The sequence below is a fragment of the Patagioenas fasciata genome, chromosome 2 (genome assembly GCF_037038585.1).
Source record: "Patagioenas fasciata isolate bPatFas1 chromosome 2, bPatFas1.hap1, whole genome shotgun sequence".
NCBI classification, from domain to species: domain Eukaryota; kingdom Metazoa; phylum Chordata; class Aves; order Columbiformes; family Columbidae; genus Patagioenas; species Patagioenas fasciata.
In genome coordinates this window covers 142,427,153-142,439,281 of record NC_092521.1, presented here as the reverse complement: position 1 = coordinate 142,439,281, position 12,129 = coordinate 142,427,153, and the positions used below count along the sequence as shown (strand labels likewise).

At 38.8% G+C, this 12,129-nt stretch overlaps 1 long non-coding RNA gene across 2 annotated transcripts in view; it reads right to left on the bottom strand.

Moving 5' to 3' along the window:
• Positions 1-1,474: 1,474 nt before the first annotated feature.
• Positions 1,475-12,129, bottom strand: part of LOC139827281 (uncharacterized) — a 41,881-nt gene continuing 31,226 nt past the window's right edge. For both annotated transcript variants that reach the window (XR_011737744.1, XR_011737743.1), the window contains exons 2-3: positions 6,795-7,004; positions 1,475-5,291 (exon numbers count right to left, since the gene is read on the bottom strand). This is a non-coding gene — a long non-coding RNA (uncharacterized lncRNA). The remainder of the gene's footprint in view (positions 5,292-6,794; positions 7,005-12,129) is intronic.

The following is a 12,129-nucleotide window of genomic DNA, read 5'->3' as shown; positions in this document are numbered from 1 at the left end:
TGTGGCCCTGTCCCTCGTGTGTTTTGTCACGGCACCTTGGTGACCAGCAGAGCTGGGGGGTGGTGCCAGGCAACTGAGCCCTTAAAATTCCTCTGTGCAGAAGTGAAGGATTGCAAAGGCTATGGTATGGTAAGGAATAAGCCCTAGCATCTCCAGCTCTTTAGGTTTGTGATTTGAAGGAAGAAACCTCTGCGGGTATGGTACTGTATACTCTTTGACAGCAGTAATAATCATGGCTTTCCTCACCTGGGGCTGCCCCCAAGCCGACTGAGGAGCTTTCTCCCTGACTAATTCTACTCCCTGTGGCTCTGTTTAGCATTTCTATGGATATCAAGAGACTCATATTAGTTACTTCAGCATATTCCTGAAAATAAAAGGGCCCCTTTATTGAGTGCTATACTGTTATATACTTTCCTGGCCTTAAAATCTTTTTTATTTTTCAATGACTTGTTCCTTATTAGAGTTGGGTAGGAAAAATGGTTTCCCTGCAAAGTGAAAGATCTCGTGGTTTCAAAAAAGTCCCTGCTGCTGTTCTACTTCAGGATGCTACCAAGGCATTTCAAATAGGGCCTGCTCGGAGCAGTCAACAGCCAGGGATTAAGACTCTCACCAGAGATGCTGGAGAACTGAGTAAAAAACATCTCGCTACAGAAATAAGAAGTCTGCTGCAGTGCAGTATCAGCTCAGTGTGTTGGAGGAGGGTGGGGTGCTTTTGTCATTTCCCTGCCTGAAGCTGTTTCACTTTGTACAAGTAATGACATGTCAGTCTGGGAAGAGACCTGGACTTTTGTCTGCTCCTCCCAGCATGGTGATCTAACTCCTGGACTACCAGCTCAGGCTCTTTCACTCTCTTGCCTAACGATTGTCTCGGCATCTATGAGAACTGGAGCATCTCTAACAGGAGAAATTCCCATTTCAAAGCAGTCAGCAGCCAAGAACCCACCCAGGCTGTGGGGTGCTGACTTTCACGTCCCTGGGTCAACTTAAAGAGACTATAGGCCTACATGTGATTGGTTCTTTTGGATCTGAATATCCTACCCAGGGACTTCTGGCTGCCCTGACACATCAAACAAAGGTCTCTTATTTCTACCAAAAACTCATCGAACCAGTGAACATACTCCCATTGAAAGTTACAGCTTTGATAAATCAGCATTTTATGATTTGAGGACATTATTTCAGAAAGCTCCCAGCCATTTGTGTTCCCTGTCACTTTTACCTGTAGGTCTTCAGTAGGTTCTTCCACCTGCAAGACTTCATTTTTCTAAGTTTTCTTTAAGATGATTCAAGGAAAAATATTGGAGATTACTTCATCAGCCTTTCTGCAGCATAGGCATTGCCTTTTTCTAGCCTCAGAATGAAGCTTCCCACTGCTAGCCTTGGGAGATGTAGAACATCCCAGCTGGGCAGGAGCTCTTTACAGATATCTCTAGTGCTCAGAGGGAGAAGGGGGAAAAAAGCAATAAACTACAGCAAGTTTACTTTAATTGCTTTAATGAGGTAAAGCCCTTTAGAATGCAAACAAGCTCAACAATACACAAAGAAATATTTATTTTTTTAAAAAAAGGAGTATTTTATACAGGCTGTTTTATAATAAGGTAATAAAAACAATTGTATGGCACACTCAGTTGCATAAACAGGCTCACCATGGAAGGTGTTTGTGTGAGAGCAGGACTATGAATACTTAATTGCTTCTATTATTCTCATTTTCAGTACAAAATACTGCAATCAAAACTTAATCTGTGGCTTGATTTTTAAATAAAAAGGTTATATTCCAGTTTCATTGTTGTAAATACAATAAAAAACAGTCTTTCTGTTAAATGCTATTTCATTTCTCACTGCTTGTAAGAAGGTATAACAGTGATTAATATCTACATTCCTAGCAATTTCAAAACCTTCTTCAAAGGCGGGATCATTATTTCTCTTCATATGGAAGATAGAAGACCAAAATGTTTGAAAGGTCTTCATTAATGACATAACTAGAAGTCATGGAAGCCTTTGGTGAGATCCTTCCATGGCTGCCAGTCCTCTTTGAACCAAGTCCCAAAAGCAATGCAGAATTCAGATCTATTTTCATTCACACATCTCTTCTGACAACCCCAGTGAGTACAAAGGAAGAATGTAGGGAAACATTAACTTGAGGACCTTGATAAGTTGCAAAGTACAAAACAGAAAAAATGCCACCCCGTTTCCCATACCTATCAGGGGGATAAATGACTTGGACAAAAGGCACATATGAATTTGAATACAATGTGATGTGTCTGAAATGTTGTATTCTACACAGATTTTTTTTTTAAATATATACTGTTACACTTGTGCTTTAGTGGCATCTCGGCCAGAGTAATTTTCAAATCCTTAGATGTAATAATACTTTTTTTCCCCTCTGATTTTTATCTTTAGGAAAAGATGCAGAACTATCAAAGATGTTTGTGCACATAAACTGAGTGATAGGTCTGAAAATATTGAGGCAACAAGATTGTCTTATAGAAGAAAATTAATATCTGGATGAAAAAAAAAGTCTTCAGTGGTATGAACTTTACAGACTGAGCACATTGCTGTGAAATCACATAACAGAGTAATACCAGAAAGACCAGAGTAGCTCTCACTGCAAATTCATGTCTCTAGGAAAGCAGTGATGATTTCTGTTTTCAAAGTAATGGGAAAGCATTACTTCAAACTTGATATTTGTTGCTCATACACATCTTAATTTACATATTTAACTAAAATAATGTTCTGTTGTTATAGACAGTAAGAACTAGCACGTTTTCAGTTCACTAGACCTATAATAATTTCTAGCCTTGAAAGGGTCTGTTGGCCTCTTAGTGCTACAGAGCATCTGCCAAATAACAACTATCATTTTTATTTTCGTCTTTTTCATCATTACAGATAGTGTGATCAAGAATCAAGCAGGTACCATTAAATGTTTCCTGCTCACAATTTCATCATCATATTTTAATACATTGCATCACTAATGCCCCCAAACTGTTCACATGAAGCAAAAAAAAACTCATGTATTGGTAAGGCAGAAGCTCTCATTCCCCCTGGACCAGGGAAAATAACTGATTTTAACACCTTCCATCTCACTGCAGTAGAAATACTGCCCAGGACAACAAACAACACATAACTAAGTTGATTAATATTTTAAATTGCCTGTGACTTGCATGAAGAATATAGACCTTCATATAGCCAAACCCTGATCAGCTCACAAGCCTTATGGCAAGATTAGCCTTTTCAGGCACTTATTCATTTTCAGGGTGTCCAGGGGACCAAGAACTCCCAAACACCAGCTGTTGACCTTTCAGCAATGTATCTTACCCGTTTATGAGGTATCAAAACTAGATTGCTTGCTGGCATCCATCAGCCTTCAACAATTAAAGACAAGAGGACATATTAAAAAGGAACATGTGTATATATAAGAAAAAATTTTACATATTTGTAAGGACAAATGATGTACAAATTATACCCAAATAAGGAATTCACACATATTAGGATGAATGGCTACACACATTTTAAGAATGCGTGTGTGTGTGCACATCTGCTGGCCAAAACAGCTTTGATGATTTAAAGCAAATATCTTGATATACTGCACATCTTCTTTTAAGCCAGGAAAATTATGGTTTCTAAACTTCCACTATATGTATCTCCTTAATTTAACTGTGAAAAGAACCAATTGCCAGAAAAAGTTTGCAAGTGTACCATGGTCCCATCGACCTCATTTCTCCTGGCAAACAAGTTAACAATGGTATTCAAGACCAAAATTTTGCCTGAGAAGTAAATGGGTGTCTACGTTTGGACTACATTTTATGCAGAAAGATCTAGCACATTAATCTGAAATTTCCAGAAGGAATCTAGACCATGCTTTCCTTTTAGTGTCAAATTCTTCAAGGTTCAGAAAGGAAGTCTGCAATCAGAAATCCAAACATGCCAAGGCGATCTATAATATGCTACAAAAATGGAATTGAAAAGACAACTCATACAGTCTGACGAGGTAGATGGGTGCCCGAAAGCATGTTGAATGTCAACTGCTAACAACACCCATCATGATCAAGGAGACTAGCAGAGGCAGACTGAATTGATTCTGAAGTTACTCATGACCTAATATCTGCCTACAAAGACATGCGAAGAATAGTCAGGAACTAGTAGCAAGGAACGGTCAATAAAGAGGTATCATATTAACCAGCCTCCAGAACTAATCAGAGAGGCCCGGTGAGAAGCCACCATATGATTATCCGACTGATCCTAAGTGTGCTGGTTCTAAGGTCCTAAAGCAGCGCTTTGCCAATGTATGTTTGTTGTCATAAAGGAGTTGTCAAGATTTCCCCCTAAATCCCTCGCTAGAGGTCCCACATTATAGAAATTACGCCATGTGAAGATAGTCCTAGATACACCCTTCTTAAGAGGAAGCCCTCTGGTTTTGGACCTCAGCTGTGCTCCTCCACTGGCCTGTCTACATCTGCAGAATATCCATCAAGTCACCTAACAGCACTTCGTTATTACCTCGGGAAGCCTCCATCTCTCCAGGCCACTTGACACCTTCCCAGCGACAGTGACCTGTGGCAGCTCCCTCTGCCACTGCATGGTGTCCCCATGCCCTGGAGATGGAGCACTGAACATAATGCAAGTGACTGCCAGGTGTGAGTTCAGGGATCAGGTACTGACGGCAGGCAGCAGCCTGCAACAATGCTGCACTTTTACTAAGGGCCTCAAAACAGCAAGGAACACAAGAGAGATGCTAATGCACTGAGTTTGGGCTTGCTTTGCATTGCTTATTATGTGTGTTGGATAGCAGACAAAATGTTGCTTTTTTGGATATGAACCTGCACTCAAAACAGGATGCCTGATTTGGTCCTGTGTGACGTGACATGTTAGTGACTACATCTCCATCACATGTAATGTCTCTGATCCTTACTGAAAGAGTCTGAACACTGATCAAACCTGTAACAAGGGCTTTACAAAGCATAGTGATCCCACTCTTTGGAAAATGTCAATGGGCGTAGTTGCCACGGTCAATCCCCATTTCCAACAGCTCTTCCTCTCTACCTCTGTTTTTATCACACTTGCATTAGTAAAGTTGCTTACTGAAGAAAAAAGGCCGCTTCCTTAGAAGAAATGTTGCCCAAGAGCAGTTTACATCATATGCTATCTGGAAGCTATTCTGTGAAACATCGTAATAATTGCTTTTCCTGGACTGAGACACTTATTAGTAGCAGCTAAAGTTAACAGATTGGAAGACTGCCTGAAGATGATGGATGGGTTTTCTCAGATTGTAGATTTCTGGTCATTTTCCATGGCAGCTGTAAATTTAAAAATAATATAAAGTTAAGCAGTGGTAGAATAGAATTCACAAGTATTACACAGCTACTGACTTGATCATTAATCATCCTAAATTAATGTTAAAGTTTTACATATGATGAGCCAGATTTTGCCCTGGGGTGTATAGAGAAGTTTCTCATTGATTACAAATGGGAAATGGCACATGTACATGAATGCTGAATTAAGCCAACTGCTTGCTTGTTTTGCTGGATTTTTTTAATTACTGTTTGAGGGAGTTGGAGGTGTTTCTGTGTTATGAATCCCCTTTCGCACTAGGGATCTGCAGGAAAATTATCAAGAGTCATTATCTGATTTGCAGTCAATATCCCAAGTCATTGTAACAATATCGCTACTTATTTTCGAAGCTGAAGAGTATCAATGCCCTCCATAGTTCAGGAGCTTTTTGATCTGCCTGATGTCCACCTTGGAGGTGACTGCAGTCAAAAAATAATTCATTATTGGACAGAATTAAGATTTTGGTCACAGCTGAATTTCCTTCAACGCTAAAACAATATTTTTCCCAGACTTTGTCTTAATTTACCTTATTTTATATATATATATATATATTATGAAATCACATCTTCTTCAGATGAGTAACTAGAAAGGAGCTGCCAGAGACACACATGTAAAAAAAAACCCAAACCCAAACAATTTCCCTCTCCTTGCCCATCAAATCACATCTGATTCAGATGAAGAAGTCCTGCACTCAGAAATATTATGATTCCTCACCTTCTCTGCAAACCTGGAGGTCAGAAAACCTGTCATAACTTCCGTGAGGTTATGGAGATACATGTGATACATTGCCTTGTGAACCTCTAACTCCTTTCAGCTTCTTTTGTACTTACCTAATAGTTTTATCCTCATTATGTATTAGTTACACTGCATTTAGGCATATTTATGTTATATATGCTGTTAGTATTGATATATACTAGCTACAAAATCAAGATTTCCCACATTGCTTAGTCTTGTATTTAATGTCTTTCAGATTCTAGGTACAAATACTCTACAGTAGTTGCACTGAAAACAACTTATTTGAATGCCAACTACAGAATACTGTTATCAGCAGGTATTCTCAGGGCCGATTTACTTCTGTTTATCCACAGGCCTTGGTAATAAATACATGCATTTTGGGGCTCTAGGTACATTAAACATACTGAATAGTCAAAGCTTGTACAAGCTAATTTCCCTGTCATTGCATTACAGTTAAATTGGTTACGCATGTCTCATTCAATTAAGTAACTTGAAGAATATCAACAACATAAGTTCCTGATTTCAATAGTACATATACTGGTTTTAGCACTTACAGTGGATCAGCTTTTAGCATGCAACACTAAACTCATCATGCTTTGAAATCCAGAGCCACAATTTCAAATGTGATATTGTCTTTGTTTGTGTGCGCCATTAATGGCTTTTCTTTTTGTACTTTCTGACTGTATACTATAATATTTTGTTCAAATCAAAGTGAAGACTGGAAGGTAACTCACAATTAATATATGCAGTTAAGCATTTACACCATCAGATCCTCTATTGACATCAGCTGAGTCAAGTAGGTATTCAACCAGTAACAAAATGTGCACAATAGTCAAACTATTTGTTGTTAAATCCACATGTAGGGAAAATGCCAGGTATATTAAGAAGTTTCTTCAATGGAGCTTCTTTAAGGGTATTTATTCTATGTAGAATGCACTCAGTTACTGCAGTAGCACAGAAAGAACAAGAAGAAAGGAAGGGTTGAATTAATATCCACAGAAATTGACACACTATTATGATGTTAGAATTTTGTAATAGCAATAAAACACATATCAAATGGATTAAACACTGGTTGACAGATCTCAAAAAACTAGGCATCAGCTGGGATTTGCGATTGAATGAATGTTCCCAATGTTCCCTTGAGTACCGTACAAGGCTTAATATTCTTCAGCAATTTCACCAATGGTCACGTTACATATCCTTAAACACTACCTGTGAATGACATGAGTTCAGCACGATGGTATACAATGATGAAGACTGGGCAGGCAAAAAGAAATCAGGAATGGTACAGGAAAGAACCACAAAGTTATTCAGATAACTCCTTGCTCCTTGCAGTAAAAACAAACAAACAAACAAACAAATCAAACAAAACAAACAAAAAAAACCACACTAAAAAATAAAGAATTAAAGCATTCCACCTGTTTCGTTTATCAGAAAGAAGATGGGAAGAGGTGAGTTGTACACATAAGTAATTCACAGTGGGGAAATACCAAGTTAGAAAGGACTCTTCCATCTAGCAGGAGAACCACGCACTGAAAACTTAAGCCAGAGAGACTGAAAGTAAGGTGCCTTTTCAACAACACAGATGCTTATCTGTTGGAAAAAATCTTCACAGGGATAACCAAGTACATTTTATGATCTCTTAAGGCCAAGAGGAATACAGGCTTTAGCCAAAAACAGAGGGGTTTGTTTAACATAAGAATAACTGGAGATAGTAGAAAGACATATGAGGAGACAAGCTGATCATTGCGGTGGGTTGACCTTGGTGGGATGCCAGGTGCCCACCAAGCCTCATCAGGACAGGGGTGGGGAAGAAAATAAGATGGAACAACCTTGGGGGTCAAGATAAAAGCAGCTTATTAAAGCAAAAGCAAAGGCCACACGTGGAAGCAACAGAAACCAAAATACTTATTCCCCACTTCCCATCAGCAGGTGATGTTCAGCCACCTCCCTGGGAAGGAGGGTTTCAGCACACATAGCATCATACCAATGAATACTCCCGCTCCTCCCGCTTTCTCTTAGCTTTTATTGCTGAGCAGACCTCATAAGGTATGGAATATCCCTCTGGTCAGCTTGGGTCAGCTGTCCTGGCTATGTCACCTCTCAAGATCTTGCCCACCCTCAGCCTACTGATGAAGGGAATGTTAGAGAGACAGCCTGGATGCTGTGGGAGCTCTGCTCAGCAGAACCAAAACACGGGTGTGTTATCAACACCTTTCTAGATACCGATACAGAGCACAGCACCATGAGGTGAAATTAACTCTGTCTCACCCAGATTCAATACAAACCTATTCTATGTGTACAAGTGTATGCAAATTGACCAGAGGCAACATTTCCTCATCTGCCTGTGGTATGACTTGTTAGGACAATTGTTTATTAAGAACCATCTTCTAAGGAGGTAGATTATCATTGTTTAATCCTACCTTAAGGGATATTACGAAAGACAAAGTTTATCAAACATTTACAAAGTATAGTAAAGTCTACAGTACAACTTTTCTTGCGACACCACAGCCCATAATTGTTAGATACAAACTTGAGGTAAAATACAGTGAAGAAACTGAATTCATCTTAGTTCAGCAAATATTAACAGATTAATTATGAAAATATTGCCACCACATATGCTTTGAACTACATGTGTACCTCAGTGTTATTTTTAAATTATTAGAACCACAGTATATATTCAGGTATTTTCTGCTTCTATCAAATAACAATAATTAATAGATGTTAGCATTCTCCCCACTCTTCCATTTTGTAGCGTATTATATCTTCCAGAAACTTGCTGAGCCAGTTACATTAGCAAAATCACAGAGTAAATCCACTCAAAACAATGTGACTAAAAGCAGAATCTGTCTGTTTGCTTTTGCATGGTTAGAACAAAAGGTTCCATTGCTGCTTTTACAGCTAAATAGCATTTTATAATGAGCTCTGAAATTTTTGGGAAAGTCAGATTACAATGTTGGTTTAACATCAGACACTCTATTGTTTAGATGTAGGATCACTGTAATGTCCGGTCTCTGAAAACTTTAGTTTTTCTTTTGATATTAAAAAGACCACTGAAGTAATCCACAAAGAGCTCAGGCCTCAGGAAAGAAATCTGAAAAACAAACACTGTTAAAGATCGGTCAGAGACGATTTTGTGGCTGACAATTACATATGATAACAATTAAAATTATCTGATCCCAACCACATGGCATCTTAATACAGCAGATCTCCAAGTAAATAACATGTCATATAATAGGTTTTGATTGATGTTGTCAGCAGCCTTTTGAATGTTACAGATACCTTCCCATCAATGCCTCAGAAATCAGTGGAGACTACTGACCTCAGCCTAAACTGAAACTATTTGCAGGTACCCAAATATCCTAGTTCTAACCACTCAGTAACCTAAAATTCTTGTTTTATTAGATTATTAGATACATGCATACATCGTGTCCAGCTGCTTACGTCCAGTTGTAAATCACTTAGCTAATACATGCATTAGTGGTTTTAATGAAAAACCTTGATGTTTTCTGAGAGGTCTTCCAGTTACCTGCCAGTACATCTCAGAGAAGATATGTCTGACTACAAGCCAGCTGAAGCACTCTAAACAACAGCTGAAGTCCATGTGTTGGTTGGCATAGGGGACCTAACCAGAGAGCATAAGGAGCTGCCAAGGATCTGCCATGGAGCAGCATGAGCCTACTCCACCACCGACTTTAATTTGTGTTAAAAAAAAAATAGGGATGAGTTAATGATTGCTAAACCAACAAATCATCCTCCTATTGCAGGAGCCCCAGAGGACATTCTGTCTCCAGTGGTGATATAACCAGTAAGCAAACACATTGTCACATTGCCTAGAATGGGCATACAAAAAGCAGAGGGAAGGGGATCAGGAATTTGGAGCATTTTCATGGTGCCAGTCTCCACACATGTTCTTGGCTTAGCCTCCCGCTCCCTATTTTCCTCTAGAACAGCATGAGCGCACAGCGCAAAAACTACTCTTCAGATCTGTGATGCAAGTTTTATTGTTTCCTTCTGTATACTGCTAAGTAGGAAGAGAAACATAATGTCTTAAAAACGAATTGAGGAATAATACCATACATTTGTTAGAAGGACAGTTTTTGCTACCATTGTTGTTTTAAAAAAACCAACTTTTTCTGCTTTGGCATCTAAATAAAGATTGCAACATTGCAGCTGGAAAAACAGCTGTCTCGTCTAACTGTGGCTGCCATGAACACAGCTCTCCCACTGTAGGCTCTGGAGTCAACAGCACATTGAGAACAAAGCTTCACTTAAGATATCGCAACAGTTTTGTCCATGTTGTTGAAGGTGAGCAAAAATCTCATGTGTTACTCACATCACTTTCACTGATCTGACAGAGAATGTTATCTATCCACAATGCACAACTTCGTGTTATAAATATATGGGGGTTTTAACCATTGCATTGTAATTTTCCCATTCTTTATAACAGATTACACTACAGATCAAGAAAAATAGGAAGCAATAAAACTCATGAACAGACAATGCAACTCAGCAGTTATTTTTGACAGCTCCATCATAAATATGTTTCTGTCCTGAGTTAGCACTGCTACAATGTATGCCACAGCTTTATCTAAATCACCTGGACAGTAAGCAGTCATTTGACTGCATGATGGATGTCATCTTACTGTGAAGGGAATACATCTGTTTTCAAATAATAATAATAAAAGAGAAACTATCTAGAGGGTCTATGTTAAATAGAATCATGAACTGCTTCTCTGCAAGAAAAGTTATGTTTGTTGTACTTATGCACCAGAACTGTCAGCATCATAGGAGAGTAGGTTCTCAAGAAGAATGGTGGAGCCCCAGCTCATGGCAACACACCATGCAGGATGAAAACTCTCCATATCCATACAGCTCTAAACTTTCAGCACCAATCACATCCCTTGTCCTGAATTTCAGAGAAGTCTCTCCAAAAAATCAAGTCACATGATACTTAGACTTTACAGAGACAAGATCTCAGTGTTCTGCAAGAAAACATTAGACAAAATGTCCAAGCCATTAAAGAGTCATCAACAGAGAAACCAGTAAAGCAGGTAAACAAGTCAAATTATACAAAACCAGATGTAGATATAGTAGTAGCCATAGTCATATTCTCTGAAGAACTGGGTGAACATTATGATGGAGCTCATTCAGCTGATGTGTATTTTCCACCCCTGATGTCCAACACTGTACATTCAGAGGCTACTTCATAAATAAAATACTTGTGCAGCTGAAGCATGAGCAGAGCTGATTAGCATGGGAGCAGGGCCTCTCATTTTCTTCATGCAGACTCCAATACAAAAGGACTTTGATCTTCAGGAGGATCTCTACCACAGTGCAAAATAATAATGATGTTAACACAACAATAATAATAGGTACAGATAGCAATGCTGAACCTTGAACATGTATTCATTATAAACACATAAATATTCAGTTGTCTACTATAAGAGCACAGGTCATATACTCTTTAGCTTCATTTCCCTCCTACACAGTCAAAATAAGCAGGAAAATTATTGAAATATATTTGTTAGCTGGTAAACGGTATCTTTTCAAATTGGCATGACAGGAACTTCGGGAGTCAGGCCCCTAATGTGTATCTGAGACTTTATATAATATTAGAAGCAAACAGAATATTGAGCTGTGGAAGAATCTACAAAAATAGCCAAAACATTAGAGACTTTCTTTCAAAACAGGACAGGAGAGATTGTGACAAACACCAGAAGTCCCTGCACTGTTTTGAAAAACTTAGCATCTACCTACAAATCAACTGGGGGCCTCAATTTATTAATTAATTATTTTATTTACTTCTATATGTGACTTTTTTTTTTTAAGAATAAAGGAGAAATGCCCAACCTATGGCCTCTGGGCCAGCTTCCAAAGGCCAGAATACCTTATCCAACCGATAGCCACACTTTGCTGTCGTAACTTCACTGAGACCCTCAATCACGGGATGGAAATGAATTGCAAGCTGCTGAATTGGCAAAAAGATGGCCAGAAGCTTGGTCTTAGAATAATTTTTGCCCAAGGCCCTGTGGCCACTACAAACCAGGAGTTGCATCCATCATAATT